Source organism: Bufo gargarizans, chromosome 7 (genome assembly GCF_014858855.1).
Source record: "Bufo gargarizans isolate SCDJY-AF-19 chromosome 7, ASM1485885v1, whole genome shotgun sequence".
NCBI lineage: Eukaryota > Metazoa > Chordata > Amphibia > Anura > Bufonidae > Bufo > Bufo gargarizans.
In genome coordinates, this window is record NC_058086.1 from 174,283,520 (window position 1) to 174,310,070 (window position 26,551).

General features: G+C 44.2%; 1 long non-coding RNA gene across 1 annotated transcript; it reads left to right on the forward strand.

Moving 5' to 3' along the window:
• Positions 1–17,508: 17,508 nt before the first annotated feature.
• LOC122943427 lies at positions 17,509–25,614 on the forward strand. Its single transcript, XR_006390863.1, has 4 exons — positions 17,509–17,631; positions 17,746–17,792; positions 23,315–23,368; positions 25,567–25,614. It is a non-coding gene; the product is annotated as an uncharacterized LOC122943427 (long non-coding RNA).
• Positions 25,615–26,551: the final 937 nt, after the last annotated feature.

The following is a 26,551-nucleotide window of genomic DNA, read 5'->3' on the forward strand; positions in this document are numbered from 1 at the left end:
CGCTATGCGTGCTTATATCTCTGAGAGTCTGAGAAAAGGACACATACGACCCTCGAAGTCACCTGTTGCCGCTGGTTTTTTCTTTGTTAAGAAAAAAGATGGTTCTTTAAGACCTTGTCTGGATTTCAGGGAGCTGAACAATATCACTATTCGTGACCCTTATCCGCTTCCTCTGATCCCGGACCTGTTTAACCAGGTTGTTGGGGCTAAAGTCTTTTCCAAATTAGATCTAAGAGGGGCATACAACCTGGTCAGGGTCAGAGAAGGAGACGAATGGAAGACGGCCTTCAATACACCTGAGGGCCATTTTGAGAATTTGGTTATGCCTTTTGGTTTGATGAATGCCCCAGCTGTTTTTCAGCATTTCGTGAACAGCATTTTTTATAATTTGATGGGAAAATTTGTATTAGTGTATTTGGATGACATTTTGATTTTTTCTCCTGATTTCAAAACTCATAAGGAACATTTACGTCAAGTCTTGCTCATCCTGCGGGAGAATAAATTATATGCGAAATTGGAAAAATGTGTGTTTGCGGTTCCAGAAATTCAATTTCTGGGGTTTCTTCTCTCCGCTTCTGGTTTTCGCATGGACCCCGAGAAGGTCCGCGCTGTGCTTGAGTGGGAGCTTCCTGAGAATCAGAAGGCGCTGATGCGGTTTTTGGGCTTTGCCAATTATTACAGGAAGTTTATTTTGAATTATTCCTCTATTGTTAAACCACTCACTGATATGACCAGAAAGGGGGTAGATTTTTCTTCTTGGTCAGTAGAGGCGCGTAAGGCTTTTTCTAATATCAAGGAGAGTTTTGCTACCACTCCCATCTTGGTGCAACCTGATATTTCTTTACCCTTCATAGTCGAGGTTGATGCTTCTGAGGTGGGTGTGGGGGCGGTCTTGTCTCAGGGTTCCTCTCCTGCCAAATGGCGACCATGTGCCTTTTTCTCAAAAAAAACTCTCCTCCGCAGAGAGAAATTACGATGTGGGAGATAGGGAATTGTTGGCCATCAAGTTGGCTTTTGAGGAATGGCGCCATTGGCTAGAGGGAGCCAGACACCCTATTACCGTATTTACTGACCATAAAAATCTGGCCTACTTGGAGTCAGCCAAGCGTCTGAACCCGAGACAGGCCAGATGGTCTTTGTTCTTTTCTAGGTTTAATTTTGTGGTCACGTTCCGCCCTGGAGTTATGAATGTGAAGGCAGATGCCCTGTCACGTTGTTTTCCGGGAGGGGGAATTTTGAAGACCCGGGTCCCATTTTGGCTGAAGGTGTGGTGGTCTCTGCTCTCTTTTCTGAATTGGAGGCAGAGGTGCAGGCAGCCCAGTCAGAGGCTCCTGATCTTTGTCCTCCTGGGAGGTTGTTTGTGCCTCTCGCTTTAAGACACAAGATTTTTAAGGAACACCACGATACGGTCCTTGCTGGGCACCCGGGGGCAAGAGCCACACTGGATCTCATCGCTCGGAGATTCTGGTGGCCTGCGCTTCGTAAGTCGGTTGAGGGTTTTGTGGCAGCCTGCGAGACTTGCGCTCGTGCTAAAGTCCCTCATTCACGGCCATCAGGTCCTCTCCTTCCCTTACCCATTCCTTCCCGTCCTTGGACACATCTGTCCATGGGCTTTATAACGGACCTGCCTCGTTCCTCGGGGAAGACTGTGATTCTGGTAGTGGTGGACCGTTTCAGCAAAATGGTGCATTTCATCCCTTTTCCTGGTTTGCCCAATGCTAAGACGCTGGCGCAGGCATTTATTGATCACATTGTCAAATTGCACGGTATTCCTTCAGACATAGTCTCTGATAGGGGCACGCAGTTTGTTTCCAGATTCTGGAAGGCTTTCTGTTCTCGCTTGGGGGTTTGGTTGTCATTCTCTTCTGCTTTCCACCCGCAGTCGAATGGCCAGACAGAGCGCGTCAATCAGAATCTGGAGACATATCTGCGCTGTTTTGTGGCGGAGAATCAAGAGGATTGGTGTTCTTTTTTGTCCCTTGCTGAGTTTGCTTTAAATAACCGTCGTCAGGAGTCCTCTGATAAGTCACCATTTTTTGGTGCATATGGGTTTCATCCGCAGTTTGGGACTTTCTCGGGAGAGGGGTCTTCTGGTTTACCTGATGAGGACAGATTCTCCTCGTCTTTGTCATCTATTTGGCAAAAGATTCAGGATAATCTAAAGAGCATGAGTGAGAGATATAAGCGTGTGGCAGATAAGAGACGTGTGCTTGGTCCGGACCTGAATGTTGGTGATCTGGTGTGGTTGTCTACCAAGAATATCAAATTGAAGGTTCCCTCCTGCAAGTTGGGTCCTAGGTTTATTGGGCCTTACAAAATCCTGTCTGTCATCAATCCTGTTGCCTACCGTCTTGATCTTCCTCAGACTTGGAAGATCCATAATGTTTTTCATAAGTCCTTATTGAAACCTTATGTTCAACCCATTGTACCCTCGCCTTTGCCTCCTCCTCCGATTGTGGATTCTCGTCTTGTCCGCGGTTCTCTTCAGTACCTTGTTCATTGGGAGGGTTATGGTCCTGAGGAGAGGATGTGGGTCCCAGTGACGGACATTAAGGCCTCTCGTCTCATCAGGGCTTTCCATAGGTCCCATCCTGAGAAGGTGGGCTCTGAGTGTCCGGAGTCCACTCGTAGAGGGAGGGGTACTGTCACAACCAGATAGCTGAGAAGCTCTGACAGAGGCCTTTCAGAACCTCCTCCTTGAGTTCTCTTTGTTGTGCTGTTCAGTTCCTCATCTCGTTAGCCTCTCTCAGCTGTCATGGAGTTGGACTGATTGCATCCCTTTAAATTCCGCCCCATAATGCATTACTGGGCAGCTTATACTTCTTCCTGGAGTGTGTGTGCATGCTGATCTTGTTTTCCATTCTGATACAAAAGTTAAGTGCTGAACATTTATCTGTTATTTTCTGTTTGCTGGATCCCAGGTGACCCTGACTCCCTCCGTGTCTGGTGTAGGGAGCCGGTGGTCGTGTCCCCTCACTATTGTAGGGTGTTCAGGGGTTATATAGTCGAGGTACGTGGCTATGCAACCTTCCACCTCTGGGATCGTTGCATAGGCTGAGCAGCCAGGGAAAGTCTCAGGTCTTGTGCAGGGGTCTCCCTTTTGGTTCCTTAGCTTTGGATCCACTCAGTCATATATGCATGTTGCTTTGTCTTGTTTCCTGTACACCGTCCGTGACATTATAAGCCACCAAAACCGTCTCAAGCATGGATCCGGTTTCACTTTTGGCTGAACGCCTTCAGGGTCTTTCATTGGAGGTAGCTGATCTCCGCAGGACTTTTTCTCAGCTTCAAGTGACCGGTTCAGCTTGCGTTCATGGAGTTTGTTCTGAGCCTAAGATCTCGCTCCCAGATACGTTCTCCGGGGGTAGTGAGAATTTTGTGCGTTTTAGAGAGGCTGCCAGGCAGCAGGGGGCAGTCATGTACACAGTTCGTTGTATATTCTAACTAAAAGCGTCCCCATCACTATGGGAACGCCTCTGTGTTAGAATATACTGTCGGATCTGAGTTTTCATGAAGTGAAAACTCAGCTCTGAAAATGCTTTTATGCAGATGGATCTTTGGATCCGTCTGTATGAAAGTAAACTATGGCCACGGATCACAGACACGGATGCCAATCTTGTGTGCATCCGTGTTCTTTCATGGACCCATTGACTTGAATGGGTCCGTGAACCGTTGTCCGTCCAAAAAATAGGACAGGTCCTATTTTTTTGACGGACAGGATACACGGATCACGGTCTCGGCTGCAAAATGGTGCATTTTCCGATTTTTCCACTGACCCATTGAAAGTCAATGGGTCGGCGAAAAAAAATGGAAAACGGCACAACGGCCACGTATGCACACAACGGTCGTGTGCATGAGACCATACATTGGTTAATTTCACCTGAAAATGTAAGTGACAATTATTTTTTTGTAACCGGCCTACTAGGTATAGCAGTGGTACTATATACCCCAAAATTAGTTAATTTCACCAGAAAATGTAATTGACAATTTTGAATTTATTTTTTTAACTGGCCTTCTAGGTATAGCAGTGGTACTATACACCCATAAATTAGTTAATTTCACCAGAAAATGTAAATGATAAATTTTTTTTGTTTAACCTGTCTACTAGGTATAGCAGTGGTACCATTTACCCAAAAATTGGTGTATTTCACCCAAAAATGTAAATTACATTTTTTTTTTTTTTACCGGCGTACTAGGTATAGCAGTGGTACTATATAGCCGAAAATTGGTGAATGTCACCTGAAAATGTAAATGACAATTTTTTTTTTTTTAACCGGCCTACTAGGTAAAGCAGTGGTACCATTTACCCAAAAATTGGTGTATTTCACCCAAAAATGTAAATTACATTTTTTTTTTTACCGGCGTACTAGGTATAGCAGTGGTACTATATAGCCGAAAATTGGTGAATTTCACCCGAAAATGTAAATTACAATTTCTTTTATTTTTTAAACCTGTCTACTTGGTATAGCAGTGGTACTATACACCCAAAAATTGGTGAATTTCACCAGAAAATGTAACTGACAAAGTAGTGAAATAATATAAAATAAAATACGTACAAATAAAAAAAAAAATAATATATATTTATGAGGTGGAGTTCCATATGGAGTAGGAGTTTGAGGAGGTGGTGGACGTAGCGGTGTAGGTGGAAGCGGCGGTGGAGGAGGACGAGGTAGCCAACACAGGTTTTTGGTTTTAATAGTTTTTTTTTAAAATTAGGGTACACTCTAAAAGAGTGTGAAATATACAAAATAAGTTTTTTTTTTAACCGTGTTAATCTGGGGGGTTAGGTCATGGGATATTATTATATAGGAGATTCTTACGGACGCGGCAATACCTAATAAGTCACATTTTTTTTTGGGGTATCTCTAAAGTCTAAGTGTCATTTTTTTTATTTTTTTTATCCAATTATCTTATGTGGGGGCTCATTTTTTGCGGGATGAGCGGACGGTTTTATTGGCACTATTTTGGGGGCTATATGACTTTTTTATCGCTTGCTATTAAACTTGTTGTTATGTAAGGTGACCAAAAAATTATTTTTTTGCACCTATTTTTTATTTATTTTTACCGTGTTAATCTGGGGGATTGGGTCATGGGGTATTTTTATAGAGGAGATTCTTACAGATGCGGCGATACCTAATAAGTCTACATTTTTTTACATTTATTTAGGTTTTAGACTATATTCTCCTTTTTGGTACCCCAAAATTTTTTGGGTATCTCTAAAGTCTAAGAGTCATTTTTTATTTTTTTTATCCGATTACCTTATGTGGGGGCTCATTTTTTGCAGGATGAAACGACGGTTTAATTGGCACTATTTTGGGGGCTATATGACTTTTTTTATCGCTTGTTATTAAATTTTTATTATGTAAGGTGACAAAAAAAAACTTTTTTTGCACCTTTTTTTTTTTGGGACCGTGTTAATCTGGGGGGTTAGGTCATGGGGTATTTTTATAGAGGAGATTATTACCGACGCGGCAATACCTAATATGTCTACTTTTAATAAATTATTTTAGTTTTTTTGGGTGTCTCAAGTCTGAGAACCAGTTTTTTTTATCCGATGTCAGTGCTAAATTGGGATATAAATTTAGTACTCCATGGAAGTGTGATACTCCCTGAAGCAACCAATAATGCAGAGGCCCGGATGATCGGGGCACGTGTCGCACTAAGTAGTGGTGTCCTTCCGTATTCCCCTCCTACGACACACTCTAAGGCCTAGTTCACACTTCAGTGTTTGGTCAGTGATTTCCATCAGTGATTTGTGAGCCAAAACCAGAAGTGGAGCCTCCACAGACATGAGGTAGACGGGAAAGATCTGCTCCTGTTCTGTGTTTAGAGTTGCACCTGGTTTTGGCTCACAAATCACTGATGGAAATCACTGACTAAACACTGAAGTGTGAACGAGGCCTAAATCTTTTTTGGGTTCGTCCCTTCTTTCCAGTATGGGGGACCACACCTGGAAAGTGTTGGCCAGGGACGATCCGGGCACTTCCAGTTCCCGAGGTACTCCGGCCTGCTCTTTCCCGGTCCGAAAAGATCAGGGCCCTGAGGACCGCCTCATAGAACTGGAGGAATGTCCCTGTGCTGCCAGCGCTTCGGGATAGTACAAAAAAGTTGTACATGGCAACCTGTACCAAGTAGACCGCAACATTTTTGTACCATGCCCGGGTTTTGCGCATGGCGTTATATGGCTTGAGGACTTGATCCGAGAGATCAACTCCTCCCATATACCGATTGTAGTCGACGATACAATCGGGCTTGAGGACCGTTACCGCGGTACCTCGCACAGGGACATGGGTGATGCCGTTACCATGAATTGTGGACAGCATAAGGACATCCCTTTTGTCCTTAAACCTGACCAGCAACAGGTTTCCAGTGGTAAGGGCACGGGTCTCACCCCTGGGGATATGTACCTGGAGGGGGTGGGCAGGGAGGCCGCGTTCATTTTTCCGCACGGTCCCACAAGCGGACGTGGGTCTGGCGGCAAGGGACTGGAACAAGGGGATACTGGTATAAAAGTTATCCACGTAAAGGTGGTAACCGTTATCCAGCAGTGGGTACATAAGGTCCCACACAAGTTTTCCCGGTAACTCCCAGAGTGGGGGGACATTCTGGGGGTTGAATCCGGGAATCTCGCCCCTTGTATACACAAAATTTGTAAGTGTACCCTGAGGTACTCTCACAAATTTTGTATAGCTTCACGCCATACCTCGCCCGCTTGGAGGGCACATACTGGCGGAAAATGAGTCTCCCCTTGAACGCAATGAGAGACTCATCAACCACGAACTCCCTTCCAGGTACATAGGCCTTCATGAATTTGGCCCCAAAGTGATCGATGACCGGCCGTATCTTATACAGACTGTAATGGGCAGGATCACCTCGTAGGGGGACATGCTGCATTATCGGAATAATGCAGACATTTCCAGATTGCCTCAAACCGGGAGCGTGTCATGGCCGTACTGTAAAGTGGGGTCTGGTATAGGACGTCCCCACTCCAGTACAGCCTGGCACTGGGTTTCTTGACCAAGCCTATATGCAGCACGAGGCCCCAAAATGTCCTCATTTCGGTGTCACTACCAGAGCTTTGAGACGTTCTCACAGCTCTGTGTCTCCACCCCTGTGATGATGTCACTTAGAGTTTGGAGGTGTTCTCACTGTTCTGTTTCTCCGCCCCTGTGATGAGGTCTTTACTCCCAGCTGTCTCTCCTGCGTTTGATTTTCCCTGCCTTTAAATCACCCCTCCTCCTATTGCAGGGCGTGGATTATATTTCTTTTTTCAGTTGTAGCTCTGCCTTGAGTATCTTCACTTCTTAAGCTACTAGTTCTCTGGACCTGTGTTCTGCTGCTGCAAGCACTCCGGATATTGCCAGCGGCCCTTGGATCCGTCTTCTCTGCGGCTGCAGCTCCATCAGCTAAGTGTGCAGACTTTGTTGTGTACCTGGTGATTTCCTGACTGGATCTGAGGTGGCCACGGTTCCCTCCATATTCTGAGCAGGGCATCGGTGGCCGTGCCCCTTCCACTATTGTAGGGGTTACAGGGCTCATCAGTCTAAGGTACGCGGGCATGACTCGTTCCACCATTTGGATCCGGGCATGTGCTTTAGCAGCATAGGGAGAGTGTTGAGGGTCTGACAGGGGTCACCCTTTCTCTTCCCTAGTTTGGGTCCGGTCAGTAGCTCTTCTTACTGTGTATGCTCTGGTTACCCTTAAACAGCCGTGACATTCGGCTGCACTGACCGGCGTCCAGCCACCGGGCCTGGCCAAAATGGAGCCCGGGTGTTGAGCAACGAACTGTTGGGCGTACAGGTTCGTCTGCTCCACCATCAGATTTACCAGTGGGTCACTGAAAAAATGACAAAAAAGTCATATTCAGTGTAGCCCACTGTGGAAATCTGGATTCCTGAATGGCCTACAAAATCAGGAATCACGGGCTCGTATCGCTCTGGGCTACACCAGACTAGTTCACCGGAAGGGTGCTCCGGTGGATTTAACTGGTGGGCCGGGAAACCAGTACGAGCCCCAGAGCTGCTCGTACTAGTGTGGGCCACAGGGTCCCTAACATGGCGGTCCCCTTGCTCCGCCTGGCGGCGTCTCCGCTGCCTTGGGGGCTCATCATCATCACTAGATGATGAGGAAGACGCAGATGACAACAGGAATGTGGGGTCATCCTCGTCCTCACTGGGACTCTCGGAGTCGGAGGCAAGCTGGGCGTATGCCTCCTCGGGCGAGAACGTCCGGCGGGCCATAGGGGAGTGTGTGTCTGCGTGTCTATGTGCGTGTGTGGAAATCTTTATTTGGTGTGCATGTGTGTGGGGCCACGGGTGTTCACGTACTCACCCTAAAACTAACAGAAAAAATAATAATTCCCCTTTTTGGTACCCCAACATTTTTTTTGCATCTCTAAAGTCTAAGAGTCATTTTTTTTTTTTTTATCCGATTATCTTATGTGGGGGCTCATTTTTTGCAGGATGAAACGACGGTTTAATTGGCACTATTTTGGGGGCTATATGACTTTTTTTATCGCTTGTTATTAAACTTTTTATTATGTAAGGTGATGAGAACGTCCGGCGGGCCATAGGGGAGTGTGTGTCTGCGTGAGTATGTGCGTGTGTGGAAATCTTTATTTGGTGTGCATGTGTGTGGGGGCACGGGTGTTCACGTACTCACCCTAAGGCCTCGTTCACACTTCAGTGTTTAGTCAGTGATTTCCATCAGTGATTTGTGAGCCAAAACCAGATGCAACTCTAAACACAGAACAGGAGCAGATCTTTCCCGTCTACCTCATGTCTGTGGAGGCTCCACTTCTGGTTTTGGCTCACAAATCACTGATGGAAATCACTGACCAAACACTGAAGTGTGAACTAGGCCTTAAACTAACAGAAAAAATAATAATTAACTAACTAAAAAAAAGGGCAAAAAATGTGGGGGAAAAAAATTTCAAAACCGCTGATCAACCATCCAAAGTTGATCAGCGGTGGGGTGTGCGATGCGCTAACAGTAGCCGGACGCTAGGAGTGCCGGCCACAGTCAGCGTACACAAAAAAAACAAAAAAACTGCACCCCAAAAAAGGTGAAGGGGAGGCAGGGGGGCAAGCGGCAGCACCCCTGGGGGGTCTAGGGTCAGCTGACCCCAGACACCCTTACTAGGGTGATGCAATAAAAGTTTACAAACTAACTTTCCCTTTTTTTTCCCTGCCTAACCCAAACTTTCCCTATGTACCTGATGGGGGGTGCTGGGGGGCACAGATCGGGTCCTGGGGGCAGCGATGGCGGACACGTGCAGGCAGCTCCTCTCTCCTCCAGCTCCGGAACACAAAAGGAGGAGGAGAGGAGCGCCTGCCTCTTTTGAATCTGCAGCCGGACCGCCCACAGACCAATCAGAAGCAATCCTGAGTGGTGATGTCACCATCACCACTCAGGATCGCTGGATGGTGATTGGTGGGGTGGAATCACACCACCATCACCATCCTGTTTCGGGTTATCGGGTCTTCAGAGACCCGAATAACCCGGAAAAGCAGAAAACCGCCGGTCTGAATTGACCTGCGGTTTTCTGCGATCGCATACATCGGGGGGGGGGGGGGTCACAGGACCCCCCGGCGCATTTGCCCCAAGTGCCTGCTCAAGGACATGTACGCCCTGTGTCCTTAAGTACCAGGACACAAGGGCGTACCTGTATGCCCTATGTCCTTAAGGGGTTAAATGTCCCAAAAGCTCAGTTGCAGTGCTGGTGCACTGAGCTTGCATAAAATGTCCGCCGCCGCCCACCTAACTGACTTGTTAAAGTTATTTTTTTTCGGTCACTGGGCTCAGGGCAGGATAAAAAAAAAATGTGCCTTGCCCCCACAAAACACAATGTATGTAGATCGCTGAGTTAGATTTAGATTTTGAGCAAAGATTCAGGGTCCATTCACACGTCCGTTGTTTCTTTCCTGATCTGTTCCGTTTTTTGCAGAACAGATCTGGACCCATTTTTTTCAGGACCCATTGAAAATGAATGGGTCCAGATCTGGTCCAGATCTGTTCTGCAAAAAACAGAACAGGTCAGGAAAGAAACAACGGACGTGTGAATGGACCCTCAGTCCTATTCTCTCCCTGAAATCACCAGCAGCATCCTCTCCCTACACTAAGCACAGCAGAGACGTGCAGCGCTATGTGACTCCAGCTTATATAGAGGCTGGGTCACATGCTACACTGGCCAATCACAGCCATGCCATTAGTAGGCATGCCTGTGATGGCTTCTAAGGTCAGACAGTTAACCGCTTGTTGATTGGCTGCTCGCGCAGCCTTTCAAAAAGCGCCAAGAAAGCGCTGAACACCAAATTAGAAATTTTACTGAAATGTTCGGGCCCGGGGTCCAAAAATCCTAAAGTTCGGTACGATCTCGAACTTTACAGTTCGGGCTCGCTCAACCCTAGTTGTAACCAATAGTGTTGATCGAGCACCAAAGTGCTCGGGTGTTCGGCTGCTCGGATTGGACTCCACGGGAAGCTCGGGTGCTCTACCAAGCAGCCATGCACAATGGAAATCAATGGGAGTACCCAAACATTAACACCTTAAGGACCGAGCTCATTTTCACCTTAAGGACCAGGCCATTTTTTGCAAATCTGACCAGTGTCACTTTATGAGGTGATAACTTTAAAACGCTTTGACTTATCCAGGCCATTTTGAGATTGTTTTTTCGGCACATATTGTACTTCATGACACTAGTAAAATGAAGTAAAAAATAATCATTTTTATTTATAAAAAAATACCAAATTTACCAAAATTTGTAAAAAATTGCAAATTTCCAAGTTTCAATTTCTCTACTTCTATAATACATAGTAATACCTCCAAACATAGTTATTACTTTACATTCCCCAAATGTCTACTTCATGTTTGCATCATTTGGGGAATTATATTTTATATTTTGGGGATGTTACAAGGCTTAGAAGTTTGGAAGCAAATCTTGAAATTGTTCTGAACTTTTCAAAAACCCAATTTTTAGGGACCAGTTCAGGTCTGAAGTCACTTTGTGAGGCTTATATAATAGAAACCACCCAAAAATGACACCATTCTAGAAACTACACCCCTCAAGGTATTCAAAACGGATTTTACAAACGTTGTTTACCCTTTTGGTGTTCCACAAGAGTTATTGGCAAATAGAGATGAAATTTCAGAATTTTGGGCAAATTTTCCATTTTAATAATTTTTTTCCAGTTACAAAGCAAGGGTTAACAGCCAAACAAAACTCATTATTTATGGCCCTGATTCTGTAGTTTACAGAAACACCCCATATGTGGTCATAAATCGCTGTACGGGCACACGACAGGGCGCAGAGGGAAAGGAATGCCATACGGTTTTTGGAAGGCAGATTTTGCTAGACAGTTCTTTTGGACATCATGTCCCATTTGAAGCCCCCCTGATGCACCCCTAGAGTAGAAACTCCCAAAAAGTGACCCCCTTTTAGAAACTGCAGGATAGGGTGGAGGTTTTGTTGGTACTAGTTTAGGGTACATATGATTTTTGGTTGATCGATATTACACTTTTTGTGAGGCAAGGTAACAAGAAATAGCTTTTTTGGCACCATATTTTTTTGTGTTATTTACAACATTCATCTGACAGGTTAGATCATGTGGTATTTTTATAGAGTAGGTTGTCACGGATGCGGCGATACCTAATATGTATACAATTTTTTTTATTTATGTAAGTTTTACACAATGATTTCATTTTTGAAACAAAAAAAATATATGTTTTAGTGTCTCCATAGTCTGAGAGCCATAGTTTTTTCAGTTTTTGGGCGATTATCTAAAGTAGGGTCTCATTTTTTGTGGGATGAGATGACGGTTTTATTGGCACTATATTGGGGTGCATATGACTTTTTGATCTCTTGCTATTACACTTTTTGTGACATAAGATGACATTTTTTTTTTACGGTGTTCACCTGAGGGGTTAGGTCATGTGATATTTTTATAGAGCCGGTCGATACGGACGCGGCGATACCTAATATGTATACTTTTTTTTATTTATGTAAGTTTTACACAATGATTTCATTTTTGAAACAAAAACAATCATGTTTTAGTGTTTCCATAGTCTAAGCGCCATAGTTTTTTCAGTTTTGGGGTGATTATCTTAGGGTATGGTATGATTTTTGGGTATGATTTTTGCGGGATGAGATGACTGTTTGATTGGCGCTATTTTGGGGTGCATATAACTTTTTGATCGCTTGCTATTACACTTTTTGTGATGTAAGGTGACAAAAAATTGTTTATTTAGCACAAGTTTTATTTTTTACGGTGTTCATCTGAGGGGTTAGCTCATGTGATATTATTATAGAGCTGGTCGATACAGACGCGGCGATACCTAATATGTATACTTTTTTTTATTTATGTAAGTTTTACACAATAATATCATTTTTGAAACAAAAAAAAAACATGTTATAGTGTCCCCATAGTTTTTTTTATTTTTTGGGCCATTGTCTCATGTAGGGGCTCATTTTTTGCGGGATGAGGTGACGGTTTGATTGGTACTATTTCGGGGTACATACTTTTGATCACTGTTATTACCTTTTTTGGGAAGTAAGGTGGGCAAAATTTCAATTTCCTGATAGTTTTTATTTTTTTTATTTTTATGGCGTTCTCCGTCCGGGGAAAGTAACTTGACCGTTTTATAGGTCAGGTCGTTATGGACGCGGCGATACCTAATATGTGTAGTGTATTTAATTTTTTTAAATTTTTATTCAGTGATAAATGTGTTTTTATTATCTTTACATTTTTTTTACATTTTTTGGACACAGACCCACTTGGTTCTTGAAGATCCAGTGGGTCTGATGTCTGTATAATACAATACAGCACCCTATATAGGGTACTGCACTGTATTTTACTTACACTGAACAGATCTATGCCTTTAGCATAGATCTGTTCAGCACCATGGACAGCAGGACGCTATCACGACCGGCGTGCCGATCACATACGTGACGCAAAGGAAGGGAAAAGGCCCTGTCCAAGGGAGAGGGAAAGATGGTGACCCCTAACTCACCTAGAGGCTGGCACCTGACTGCCCTGACGTCCAAACACATAATCCCAGGTGGGTGACAACAAACAACCAACAGGGATCCAGAGGGTAACGCTCTGGTACGACAACCAGGGATAACAGCAACTCAGCTCCAGTGGGTCAGTATAGAAGTCCAGGCAGGAAGCTCTATATCTGGCAACCAGAGAAGTGGGAGAGGGGAATATAAGGAGGTTGGGAGTGCTGGGCAAGAAACAGCTGAGGAGAAGAAGCTAAGGATCCCTGAGTGAGACAAAAAGGATTACAAGGCAAACCCAAAAAGCTACCATTAAGAAACAGCACTATTTTTAGACATAGAGCGCACAGCCACCCGCTGTGACTTCCTGACCCCGGGTATAACTGAGTCAGACGTGGCTCTTGACACCCTCGTGATAGACGCCTGAGAAGGCATCCTGTTGCCATGGGAACCTTCCCCGTCTGCCACAACTGAGCAGACGGGGAAGGGGAAGGAGGGCAGCTCCCTCCCTCTGTCTCCCCCATCCATCTGGGGGCTGAAAAGGCACAGCAGCCCCCCGATGGCAGAGGGAGGGAGCTCCCTGACTTAACCCTTTCCATACCGCAGTCCGTACGTAGCCGGCAGCGATGTCAGCCGTTTATACCAGAGCGTCAGCAATGTGCTGACACTCTGGTACCACTGACCACCAATGAATATTCAGCGGGAGGCGGGCAGGGGAATCGCGATCCTGCCTGCCGCACCGCCCACCTCCCGCAACTGCCCGCACCGCCCGCAAACGCCCACAAACCGCCCCCCTGCACCCCGCTGACATAAAAGCATTCAGGGGTGCAGGGACCGCAGGGATCAGACACTACAGAAAGTGCTGCAAACCGCAGGTCTGAATTGACCTGCGGTTTGCAGCGATCGCCGATATGGGGGGGGTCACAGGACCCCCCTCGGCATTGACCCTGGGTGCCTGGCTGTGCGTAACAGCCGGCACTCAGCGCTGTCACCATGTCTGCAGACATGGTGACAGTTTAATGCCAGGACGAGTATACTCGTCCTGGTGCGCTAAGTACCGTTGCTCCAGGACGAGTATACTCGCCCAAGGTCCTGAACGTGTTAAACTAGGCACTCCCTTCTCTGAAGAGGAGAGGGTGTCTGGTTCATAGTAAAAGGTCAGAAATTGATGGAAACACCACCGAAATGGTTCGGGAACAGCATGGGGAGGATGTCTGAATGCATTTTGGACCCCAGGTCACTGCTGGGAACAATATTGTCCGAGTAGTACGCCACTTTTACAGACTGACAATAATATGCACCAAACCGAAGATAACATTTTAGAGGAAAAATTATTAGGAAACATTCTTCCCTGTATATTTACTTGTATATAAAGTGCAAGTGCTGCCAAAAATTACAAGGAAGAGGCACTCCAAAACAACCTGTATATCACATAATGGAGGGCCTTATTCACATCGTAGTACAATTGTTCAGGTAGTGGGACTCCTCCACTCATAAAGCCTATGCACTAAGTGAAAGGGCTTCCAAAAATTACAAGGAATCTGCACTCCAATACACCCATTATTACACATAAAGGAGGGCATCGTACACCCTTGAAAAATTATGATTGATGGCCTGCTGGTGACCCTCAAAAACATTAGGAGCAAGGTCCTGCTGGTGACCCTCTAAAACAATACGGGCAAGGCCTTGCCGCAAGGGCCTGCTGCTGAGCTGACCATCTAAAACATTAGGGGTGAGGGTCTGCTGCAGAGCTGACTCTCTAAAACATTAGCAGCAAGTGCCTGCTGCTGATCTGAGCATCGAAAAAATTATAGGCGAGTGCCTGCTGCTGAGCTGACCTTTGAAAAAATTGTGGGTGAGTGCCTGCTCCTTAGCTAACCATTGAACAAATTATGGGCGAGAGCCTGCTGGTGAGCTGACCCTGTAAAACATTATGGTTGAGGGCCTGCTGGTGAGCTGACCATCTAAAACATTACATGCGAGGGCCTGCAAGTGAGCTGACCTTTTAAAAGATTGTAGGTGGGTGCCTGCTGGTGAGCTGACCCTGTAAAACATTATGGTTGAGGGCCTGTTGGTAAGCTGACCCTGAAAAACATTATATGCGAGGGCCTGCTGGTGAGATGACCCTCTAAAAGAATGTAGGTGAGGGCCTTCTGGTGAGTTGACCCTCTAAAACATTACATGCAAGGGCCTGCAGGTGAGCTGACCCTCTAAAAGATTGTAGGTGAGGGCCTGCTGGTGAGCTGATCCTGTAAAACATTATGGTTGAGGGCCTGCTGGTAAGCTGACCCTCTAAAACATTATATGCGAGGGCCTGCTGGTGAGATGACCCTCTAAACGATTGTAGGTGAGGTCCTGCTGGTGAGCTGACCCTCTAAAACATTATATGCAAGGGCCTGCTGGTGAGCTGACCCTCTAAAAGATTGTAGGTGAGGGCCTGCTGGTGAGCTGACCCTCTAAAACATTATATTCAAGGGCCTGCAGGTGAGCTGACCCTCTGAAAGATTGTAGGTGAGGGCCTGCTGGTGAGCTGACCCTCTAAAACATTATATTCAAGGGCCTGCAGGTGAGCTGACCCTCTAAAAGATTTTAGGTGAGGGACTGCTGGTGAGCTGACCCTCTAAAACATTACATGCGAGGGCCTGCAGGTGATCTGGCCCTCTAAAAGATTGTAGGTGAGCTGACCCTCTAAAACATTATATTCAAGGGCCTGCAGGTAAGCTCAGGGGCCATCTGCTGGTGAGCTGACCCTCCAAAACATTATATGCGAGGGCCTGCAGGTGAGATGACCCTCTAAAAGATTGTAGGTGAGGGCCTGCTGGTTAGCTGTTCCTCTAAAACATTACATTTAAGTGCCTGCAGGTGAACTGACCCTCTAAAAGATTGTAGGTGAGGGCCTGCTGGTTAGATTTTCCTATAAAACATTACATGTGAGGGCCTGCAAGTGAGCTGACCCTCTAAAAGATTGTAGGGGAGGGCCTGCTGGTGATCTGACCCTCTAAAAACATTACATGCGAGGGCCTGCAGGTGAGCTGGCCCTCTACAACATTGGAGTGAGGGCAGACTAATATGCATGTTGATATGATGGACGAGGATGACGAGAAAAGGAAGATTGAACCATATACCCTTTTTTGTGGTGGAATGGGTGCATGGGAATACAGTGTATTCAATACACCTTAAAGCCACATTTAAAGTGCCTTTATGTTCATCCGCTTTCCTCTGGTGGAGTAGAGAAGTCAGGGGCAATCCAAGCTTTGTTCATTTTGGTAAGAGTCAACCTGTCAGCATTCTCAGTTGACAGGCGGATGCACTTATCAGCTATTATGCCCCCAGCAGCACTAATTACCCGCTCTGACAAAATGCTGGTGGCATTGCAGTCCATCACCTCCAAGGCGTAGAGCGCCAGTTCGTGCCACTTGTCCAGCTTGGACACCCAGTAGTTGTAAGGCACAGAGGGATCATTGAGGACACTGACACTATCTGCCATGTACTCCAAAGGAAAAATCCGTAACCCGTGAAGTGGTGGAAACGACACTGGGAAGGAGAGAACGAGCGCCAAACTTCTAATCTGTGATCTATATAAAAGTGATGTATATAGTAGATGGATGAATACCTCGGTAGATAGAGGTATAAGACAGACAGGTATAGTATTGTTAACGTTGATTCTTAATAGTATTAGTGCCAAATTACCTTCACTGTAATAAAATTACAACTGGACTAAACCCAAACTTTGGACATTTCCCAACAAAGGAAGTATCTCAAACGGCGGTCAAAGAAGAAATAATAAAATATATGTATACAGTACAGACCAAAAGTTTGGACACACCTTCTCATTCAAAGAGTTTTCTTTATTTTCATGACTATGAAAATTGTAGATTCACACTGAAGGCATCAACACTATGAATTAACACATGTGGAATTATATACATAACAAAAAAGTGTGAAACAACTGAAAATATGTCATAGTCTAGGTTCTTCAAAGTAGCCACCTTTTGCTTTGATTACTGCTTTGCACACTCTTGGCATTCTCTTGATGAGCTTCAAGAGGTAGTCACCTGAAATGGTCTTCACTTCACAGGTGTGCCCTGTCAGGTTTAATAAGTGGGATTTCTTGCCTTATAAATGGGGTTGGGACCATCAGTTGCGTTGTGGAGAAGTCAGGTGGATACACAGCTGATAGTCCTACCGAATAGACTGTTAGACAACAGAGATGGCATCCTTGTTCTGGCCGTGTTTCACTGATCTTTGCTAGGAAATGCCCTTGAAGGACAGAAACCAGACCCTAATGGCTTCTGATTAACCCCGCAATGACTGTTAATAAGCCTTTTTGCAGTGCTCTGTGCAGGTATGTTTCTTTCCGTTTTTGGATCAGTGCCTGGAGGAATATATAGGGAAATGTGAACATGCCAAGTCTAGTAGATGCCTTGACTATAATATGTGTTTGTTTGCCTTTCCCATGTGTCAGTGAAAAACTCCACTGATTTCATAACCACAATGTGACGATCCGCTGTATAAAACAGGGGCTATCCCTGACTGTCATACACACCCTGTGCTAATCACTCCAGTGTGCACAATGAGGACAGGCTTTCTAACTCTGCTGACCATGCTCAGCCTCTGTGCCATATTCAACCTAGGTAAGTAGATGGTTAGGATGGCCTTCCTCCCAAAAACATGCACACTGCAAGCTGTTGCACTGATTGATATCTGTTATGCGCAATTTATTGAAATTATTCTTACATCTTTTGCAGGTTATGGTGATGATACTGATAAAGAATGTTTGGCTACTGTCTTACAGGTAGGTGTATTACAACAAAAACATCACCAGATATAAGATATGTACAAATTAAAAGAATCTGCAGCTGTTTTATGCCATTTGTAAAATGGGTTTGTAAGGGTGCGGCTACATGGCAATTTTGGGTGCGCCCAAGTAACGCAGTGTAGCAGGTAAGCTTTATGCTGGGTTCAGACCTGAGCGTTCGTGATGGAGCGCTCTGTATGCACGATTGTACGGGCGTTTGCAATCGCGCATACAGAGACAGACGAGCACACATTGTCGCGCGTTCCCGCTGAAGTCTATGTACGGGAACGCGCGACAAGACGCCCCAAAGAAGCTCATGTACTTCTTGGGGAGCGTCGGGCGTTTTACAGCGCGATCGTACACGCTGTAAAACGCTCAGGTGAGAACCATTCCCATAGGGAATCATTGGTTCTTGCCTGATGAGCGTTTTACAGCGCGTAGGAACGCGCTGTAAAACGCTCAGGTCTGAACCCAGACTCAGGAATGAATAGGATCGCAGCATGACTCGCATATTTGCTGCAACCGCAAAACGTGAATGCAAAAAATCCAACACTGCTGGATTTTTTGCTAGTTGCATGTCGCAGTGGCAGCAAACGTGCGAGTCACGCTGCAATCCCACTCATTCCCATGGCTGCTCTGCTACACTGCGATACTTGCATGCTACATGTGTCCCATCCAATATTGCTGTGTAGCCATAATATTAAAACCCCTTTTAGGGCTCATGCACACGACCGTATGTATTTTGCGGTTTGCAAAACACGGATCTGCAAAAAAAAAAAAAAATTGATGACATCCGTATATCCGTATTGCATCAGTTTTTTTTTTTTTTTTGCACATCTATTGTAACAATGCCTGTCCTTTTCCCCCAGACAAGAATAAGGGCTCATGCACATGAATGTATTTTCTTTCCGTGTCCGCTCCATTTTTTGCGGACCGTGTGCGGAGCCATTTATTTCTATGGGTCTGCAAAAAAAATTTAAGTTATTCCGTGTGCATTCCGTTTCCGTATTTTCGTTCCGCAAAAAAAACACATCATGGACAAGAAAAGTACTGTTCTATTAGGGGCCAGCTGTTCCGGAATGCACACGGATGTCATCTGTATTTTTTGCATATCCATTTTTTGCGGACTGCAAAATACATACAGTTGTGTGCATGAGACCTAAGACGTTCTATTTTTTTGAGGAATGGAATGCACATTGAGTCATTTCCATTTTTTTATTTTTTTTTGTGGACCCATTGAAGTGGATGGTTCCGCATATGCAAAAAAACTGAACGGAAATGGAAAAAAATATGTTTGTGTGCATGAGCCCTCAGGCTAAGTTCACTCTTTAGTTATTTGATCAGTTATTTCATTACATCTGGTTTTGGCTCCAAATAACTGATGGAAATAACTGTCCAAATAACTAGTGTGAACTTAGCCTTAGGCCTCATGCACACGGCCATTGTTTTGGTCCGCATCCGTTTTTTTTTTGGGTGGCTCGGATGCGGACCCATTCACTTAAAAATATATATATATATAACATGTCCTATTCTTGTCCGCGCTTTGCAGACAAGAATAGGCAGTTATTTTAAAGGCTGTCAGTGCCGTTCTGCAAATTGCGGAACACGCACAGACGCCATCCGTGTTTTGCGGATCCACGGTTTTCGGACCGCTAAAAACTGAATGGTCATGTGCCTTAATCTTCAGTAACACGTCAGTGTTTTGGTCAGTGATTTCTATCAGTTATTGTAAGCCAAAACCAGGATTGGAGCCTCCGCAGATATAAGGAATAAGGGAAAGATCTGCACCTGTTTTGTGTTTAGAGCCGCACCTGGTTTTCGCTCAAAATCACTGACCGAACACTGACATGCGAATGAGGCTTAACTTGTGCTGAACTTTTTTGCACAGTTTTGGTGCAAATTTTGGAACCAATATGAGATAACTAATAAAAGCTTTAGGGGTACATTCTCATGGAACTTCTACTACAGCGGAATAAATCCCAAGAAATCTGCTGTAAAATCTACATGAGTTACATACAGATTTTTGCTGCGCAATTGCTGCATTGCAAAAGGTTAAATTTGTGGTGGAAATCTGCAGCAGAAATTGATGTGCTATGGATTTTAGAAAATATCATTGACTTTGCTGCTACTATAAACTCTGTGGATTTTCTGCCCCCATTTTCATAGCAGAAAATCCACAGCATATCAGCCCTTATGGAAACTTAACCTAAATGTGATTGATTTTAATTTTGATTTATATTTGAACATAATAAAATGCGAATAAAGCTAGAAAACTATAAAATGAAAATGTTACTTTAATATATGTTCTTTTTCCTACTTAATATCTCTGCTTGCTGGCAATTAATCAAACTATTATTGTTTACATCCCGAGATTGAAACACAACACGTTACAGTTTTATGTCTTTAGTCTATGTTTAGTGAGAGAGTCCCTTTAAAGGAATACAGCACCTTAAAAAAACACGTTTGTATCTGCTTTTTTTTGCTGATAATACCTTATGGCATATTCAGGCAGCTAATTTTCAGTACAGTTTTCTTCCTGAATTCTGTGCCGAAATCCACGTGAACCAGCGTATTCTGCCTCCCATTATTTTTCATTATGAATCCGTATTGCAGAAACAAATTCACAAATACAGAAACGGCAGTGGGTAGCCAATGGCTGATTAGCCAAATTTCCATATTTTTTACTTTGTAAAATATACCGGATTATAACTTTTTAGAGGAGGAAAATCAGAAAAAAATAATATTTATCAGACCTCAGATCAGACCCCCAAATCTTAATCAGACCTCAGATCATACGCCCATATCAGACCTCAACATCAAACCCCCAATATCTGACCTCAGATCAGAACCCCCATATTAGACCTCAGATCAAACCCTTATATTAGACCTCAGATCAAACCTCACATCAGTCCCCCATATCAGATCTCAAATCAAACCTCACATCAGTCCCCCATATCAGATCTCAGATCAAACCTCATATCAGACCTCCATATCAAGCCCCAATATCTGACCCCATATCAGACCCAAACATCAGACCCCCATATCAGACCCCCATATTAGACCTCAGATCAAACCTCACATCAGACCCCCATATCAGATCTCAGACCAAACCTCCCTTAAAACCCCACTATCCGACCTCAGATACCCTGATATCAGACTCCCATATCAGACGCCCCACTAGACCCCCATACCAGACGCTCACTAGTATTCGCTTTATAAGACGCACTGACATTTACCCTCACTTTTGGGGGAAATAAGTGTCTATAAAGTGCTAATCATCATGGGGGTTCACAGCAGTGTAAACTGTAAATCTGCATAAAGAATCCAAAACTTAACATGCCCTTGTGATTAAGGATACAAACATTTGTCGCAGTCTTGTTGTGTTCGGGATGCAGCCATGCTGCAACCAAGAACCGCCATAACTTAATGAGACTGCACTGTGTTAGCCGGTCTGCATTGTTAATGGCCGCACGACCCCTGCAATACTACACACCCATGAAGGCCTAGTTCACACGAACGTATGGCTTTTTCAGTGTTTTGCGGTCCGTTTTTCACGGATCCGTTTTTCCGTTTTTTGTTTCCTTTCCTTTTTTCCGTTCCGTTTTTCCGTATGCCATGTACAGTATACAGTAATTACATAGAAAAAATTGGGCTGGCCATAACATTTTCAATAGATGGTTCAGAAAAAACGGAACGGAAACGGAAGACATACGGATGCATTTCCATATGTGTTCCTTTTTTTGCGGATCCATTCACTTGAATGGAGCCACGACCCATGGTTTACGGCCAAATATAGGACAAGCTTGATCTTTCAATGGAACGGAAAAACGGAAATACGGAAACGGAATGCATACGGAACACATTCCGTTTTTTTGGCGGAACCAGTGAAATGAATGGTTCCGTATACGGACTGTATACGGAACACAAAAAAACGGCCCGTACACCCGCAAAAAAAACGTTCGTGTGAACTAGGCCTAACAATGCAGACCGGCTTAAACTGTATGGGGTCTCTTTAGTTAATTAGGGCCCAGTGTGGTTCATATGGCCAAGTGGTTCTAGATCGCAGCACAGGCGTATCCCAAATGCCACATGTGGTTGTAACTAGAGATGAGCAAAGTATTGGAAAATTCGATTCAGCTGCTTCTCCGTGTTTTACAAAAAAAAAAAAAAAAAACTCTTTGTGATGAATTACTTCATCACAAAGTGCATTTATTTGTAAGTAGCGGGTGCAATGACAGGGAGCAGTGATTGCGCCGCCCCGTCATTGTAACCCTCAGATGCCGCGTTCATAGCTCATTGTGGAATCTTATCATTTTAATAAGTAATATTACAGTGAAAAAAAAATCATACATACCTCATCTGTTTGAGCGTGAAGAGCCGGCTGCCGCCATCTGGATTAAAGATCTAGCTCAAAATCTCACGCTGCCCGTGATGCCGTCATCACATCGGCCGGTGTGGTGATGTCATACCATCACTGCGCACAGGATTTGTGCGAGATCTTCAACCAAGATGCCAGCAGCCAGCTCTTCATGCTAAAACGGATGAGGTTAGTATATATTTTTTTGTTTTCACCACCATTGTGAAAATTGATTAGTTACCACGAAGCATGAGGAAATACGGCTTTGCGTTGAATCAAATTTTCCCTTAAATTCGGATTGAAGTCTACAAAGCTCAACACTAGTTGTAACCTAAATTCCACATAGGATGATACACTGTGGATTTTCTGCATGTGAATAGACCTGCGGCACAGATTTTAAATTCGCAGTATGTCAATTGATGCTGTGGATTTACATAGACGATGTGACACCTTGCAATGCATAGGGTGAAATCCACCGAAAAACCTGCCACAGATCTGCATGTTCTGGCAGTGGATTTGGCTGCAGATCCTCAGCTGCGTCCCCTGTGAATGAACCCTGAAAAGACATACAGTATGTGAATAGATTATCTGATATGCAACAAAATGATATCTACAATTATACAATAATTCTACAATTATAGATTATAGAAAACACTCAGGAAAGGTTAGAAACCTGCGCTCTATATGTCATAGGGGACCGCTTATGCGGAATACATTGAAGTAGACTCTCACCTATTAGGAGTGGCGTAGCCAACGGCTCATGGGCCCTAATGCAAGAGTTCAGCTTGGGCCCCCCTTCCCTCAGTGCTTTGTGGAGAGGGGCAGGGAAGCACATAGCCCTCGTGTTGCCTGAGTAAAAAATTGAAACGGCAACCCCCCCCCCCCCCCCCCCATGTCAAATTCTTGACCTAAATCCCCTTCCATCCAGGCACAGGTGTAACTTTACCAGAATGCACTTTCTATAATACCAGTGTCTTCTTATGTGGCACAAGGGTCTTTGGGCCCCTAAGGCTCCTGGGCCCAGTAGCGACTGCTACATCTGCACCCCCTATAGCTACGGCCTTGCTTGTTAGAAGAATTACAGTAGATCCATGATGTTACATCAGCTACATCTTTGATTTTTAATATCTGTTGCTTATTTTTGTTTCTATTCTCTTTAAAGAACCCGAGTGGTCAGAGATTTAAGGATCTATTGTCAAAGTATAATTTTTTACAGGTAAAAAATATATAAATGTATATATGTATAAATCTACAATATGCCGAGTCGCTGAACGTTATTCCTGAACAGAATAAAGAAACTCATACAAAACCAGGGCTTTATGAACACATGGATGACTCAGTACAAAGATCTCATGAGTGGGCTCCCTCCCAAACATTTTCCTCCACCTATTGAAAATGGAACAGTTACAACCCCCACCAGAAAGAAAGTAATATGACGGTAAAACATAGAGCATCAAGTGATGCTGAGCCAGACATTTCTCACTGATAGGGATGAGTGAACCCTTACTGCAAAGTTTGGGTTTGTACTAAACTTTTGCGAGTTCGAGTGCCTGGACCCAAACCTGGACTTTTTCACTAAAGTCCGGGTTTGAGTTCGGTGTTTGTGTGATTTTATTATTTTCCGTTATAACATGGTTACATCGGTGAATAATAATAATTCTTAAGACAGAATGCCCAAAAAATATGGCCATTTAGGGTTAAAAAAAACAACAACAACTCACCTCATCCACTTCATAACGCTGAAGCAGCTTCTTCTATCTTCACTGAACAGGACCTGCCAAAAGATCTCCAATGTGTGCGATGACGTAATGTGTCCCATTACTGACAGAATTAGCTGAGACGGTTATCTTACTTAGTAAATTTACTGAAACAACTGTAATGTGAAAGAACTGTTCTTTCTTGGTGTCCAGCTTGTGGTGTCTCACACTGGGATATTACTGGGATTTCACTGGTCCTTGTATGGAGAAATATGATATATAGAAGGTAGAGGGTAGCTATTCATGTCTGGTGTCTAAGACAGTGATTAACATGGTGCTAGGGGAGCGTTTAGCAACAGATGCCATGTGGGTGGAGGTGCAGAAGTAGCCATACCACATGGGAGCACAAGGGTGCAGTTGGGTGGAGCTTAGGAGCAGGGAACACTAGGTCCTTAGTCAGCCATATTTGTAAGAGAAGGGTTGAGCACTACCCTGGCTTGCCAGCATGGGTTAGTTCACGGAGAGCATATAGTTTTACCCCATTCCTGTCATTCCTTAGGTGTTGCTATTAGCATGTTTTGACATAGCTGGAAGATGGAAAGAGACTTTGATGACCAGTAGAGATGAATTGTTCAAAATTCCATTTGGGTTCGATTTGGCTGAATCAGTCACCCAATTTGATTAGGATCTGATTAGATTCTACCCAGAGTGGGGCTAGCCCACCAGAGGATCCTCTGGAGGGCCCAAGCTCTGACACTAATTGAACCCTAATAAAACAGGACCCTTAAGGTCCTATATACACAGAGGGTGGGCCCTCAGAATCATTTGTTCTGGTTGGCCCAAGGACCTTCAGTGCAACTCATATTCTATCCAAATTGAAAGTGCTCCAATTAGCCAAAAATTTGTTCATGACACTCTTAGGTATCTATTGTTTCTTTCTTAATTCTGCTTGTGAAAAAAAAAAAAAAACTCTCTCTCTCTCTCTCTCTCTCTCTCTCTCTCTCTCTCTCTCTCTCTCTCTCTCTCTCTCTCTCTCTCTCTCTCACTTTCTTTAACCACCACCCCTTTCTCCCTCCCCAAAATTCACTCAAATTAAATCACCAAAAATTCAGTTTCGGATCCACCTCAAATGTTTACAAAATTCGGGTGGAATCCAATATGCGCAGAATATATTTGGTTATCTCCAATGCCAGATATAAAGACTAGAGATAAAAAGACTAGAGATAAGTGAATCAAATTCGACCAAAAATTTCCCAAAAATTGAGCCAAATCAAAATTTTTGTCAATTCGATTCAGGCCAATTTCTCAAAATAGCTTTAGCCATTTTTTCAGATTGGAAGACTGGAAAGATGAAGAAGGACGGCAATTAGAGCACTTTTTATTTGAGTCAAAATTATACCGACCTAAATTAAATCGTCCGACCTATTTGGCCAAATCAAATCAAAGTTGAATTTCAAGCAATTCACTCATCCCTATTCAAATAATTGCATCCATCACCAACTCCTATTTGCAATCCTTAAGTTAAGTTTTGCCTGTCTGAGAAGTTCCAGACAAGTTGAATGCAGTTGAGGGAAAGTTGACCTATGTTAACAGCATTGTGGCTCTGCATTCATCCTTCTGCCAATGTCTTCTACTCCGTGTTGGAGAACACCTGCTTCAGCCAACTTTTACACAACTGCAAGGATTTTGTTTCTTACCTATGTATTTTTCATTATAGGGAGATACTACACTATACAAGGCATTTATTCAAGATTTTAAGCAAGCAATAGTAAGAACATTTCTTAATTATTACAAATTACAAAGGAACATGATGTGTATTAGGGTCCATTCACACATCCGTAAATGTTTTGCGGATCTGCAAAACACGGACACCGGCAATGTGCATTCCGCAATTTGCGGACCGCACATCGCCGGCACTATAATAGAAAATGCCTAATCTTGTCCGCAATTGCGGACAAGAATAGGACATGCTCTATTTTTTTGCAGAAACGGAAGCACGGATGCGGAAGTGCGGATCCGCAAATGCCGATCCGCATATGCGGATGCAGACAGCACATTCCGGCCCCATTGAAAATGAATGGGTCTGCACCCGTTCTGCAAATTTGCGGAACGGATGCGGACCCATTTTGCGGATGTGTGAATAGACCCTAAGGCCTCATGCACACGACCGTTGTTGTGGTCCGCATCCGAGCCGCATTTTTTGCGGCTCGGTTGTGGACCTATTCACTTCAATGGGGCCGCAAAAGATGTGGACAGCACTCCGTGTGCTGTCCGCATTCGTTGCACCGTTCTGTGGCCCCGAAAAAAATAATATAGCATGTCTAATTCTTGTGCGTTTTGCGGACAAGAATAGGCATTTCTACAATGGGCCGCCCATTCCACTCTACAAATTGCGGAAGGCACACGGGCGGCTTCCGTGTTTTGTGCGGTCGTGTGCATGAGGCCTTACTGGTATGAAACTATAGCACAGAGAAGACAACAGAACTATAATTAAAAGTTGTTGTTTTTTATATATATATATATATATATAAATATAGTAAAACATTGACTCTGCAAATGAAACCCAACTTTCTAATATGATTTGGTAATTAATGAAGACATAGAAATCCACCTGCATCACAGAATGCGCCTAATAAAAAAAATTTGTTAAAAGGCTAGGACTACAAGTCGACACTGGTCGCGCAACGGCTGGTTTTCTTGCG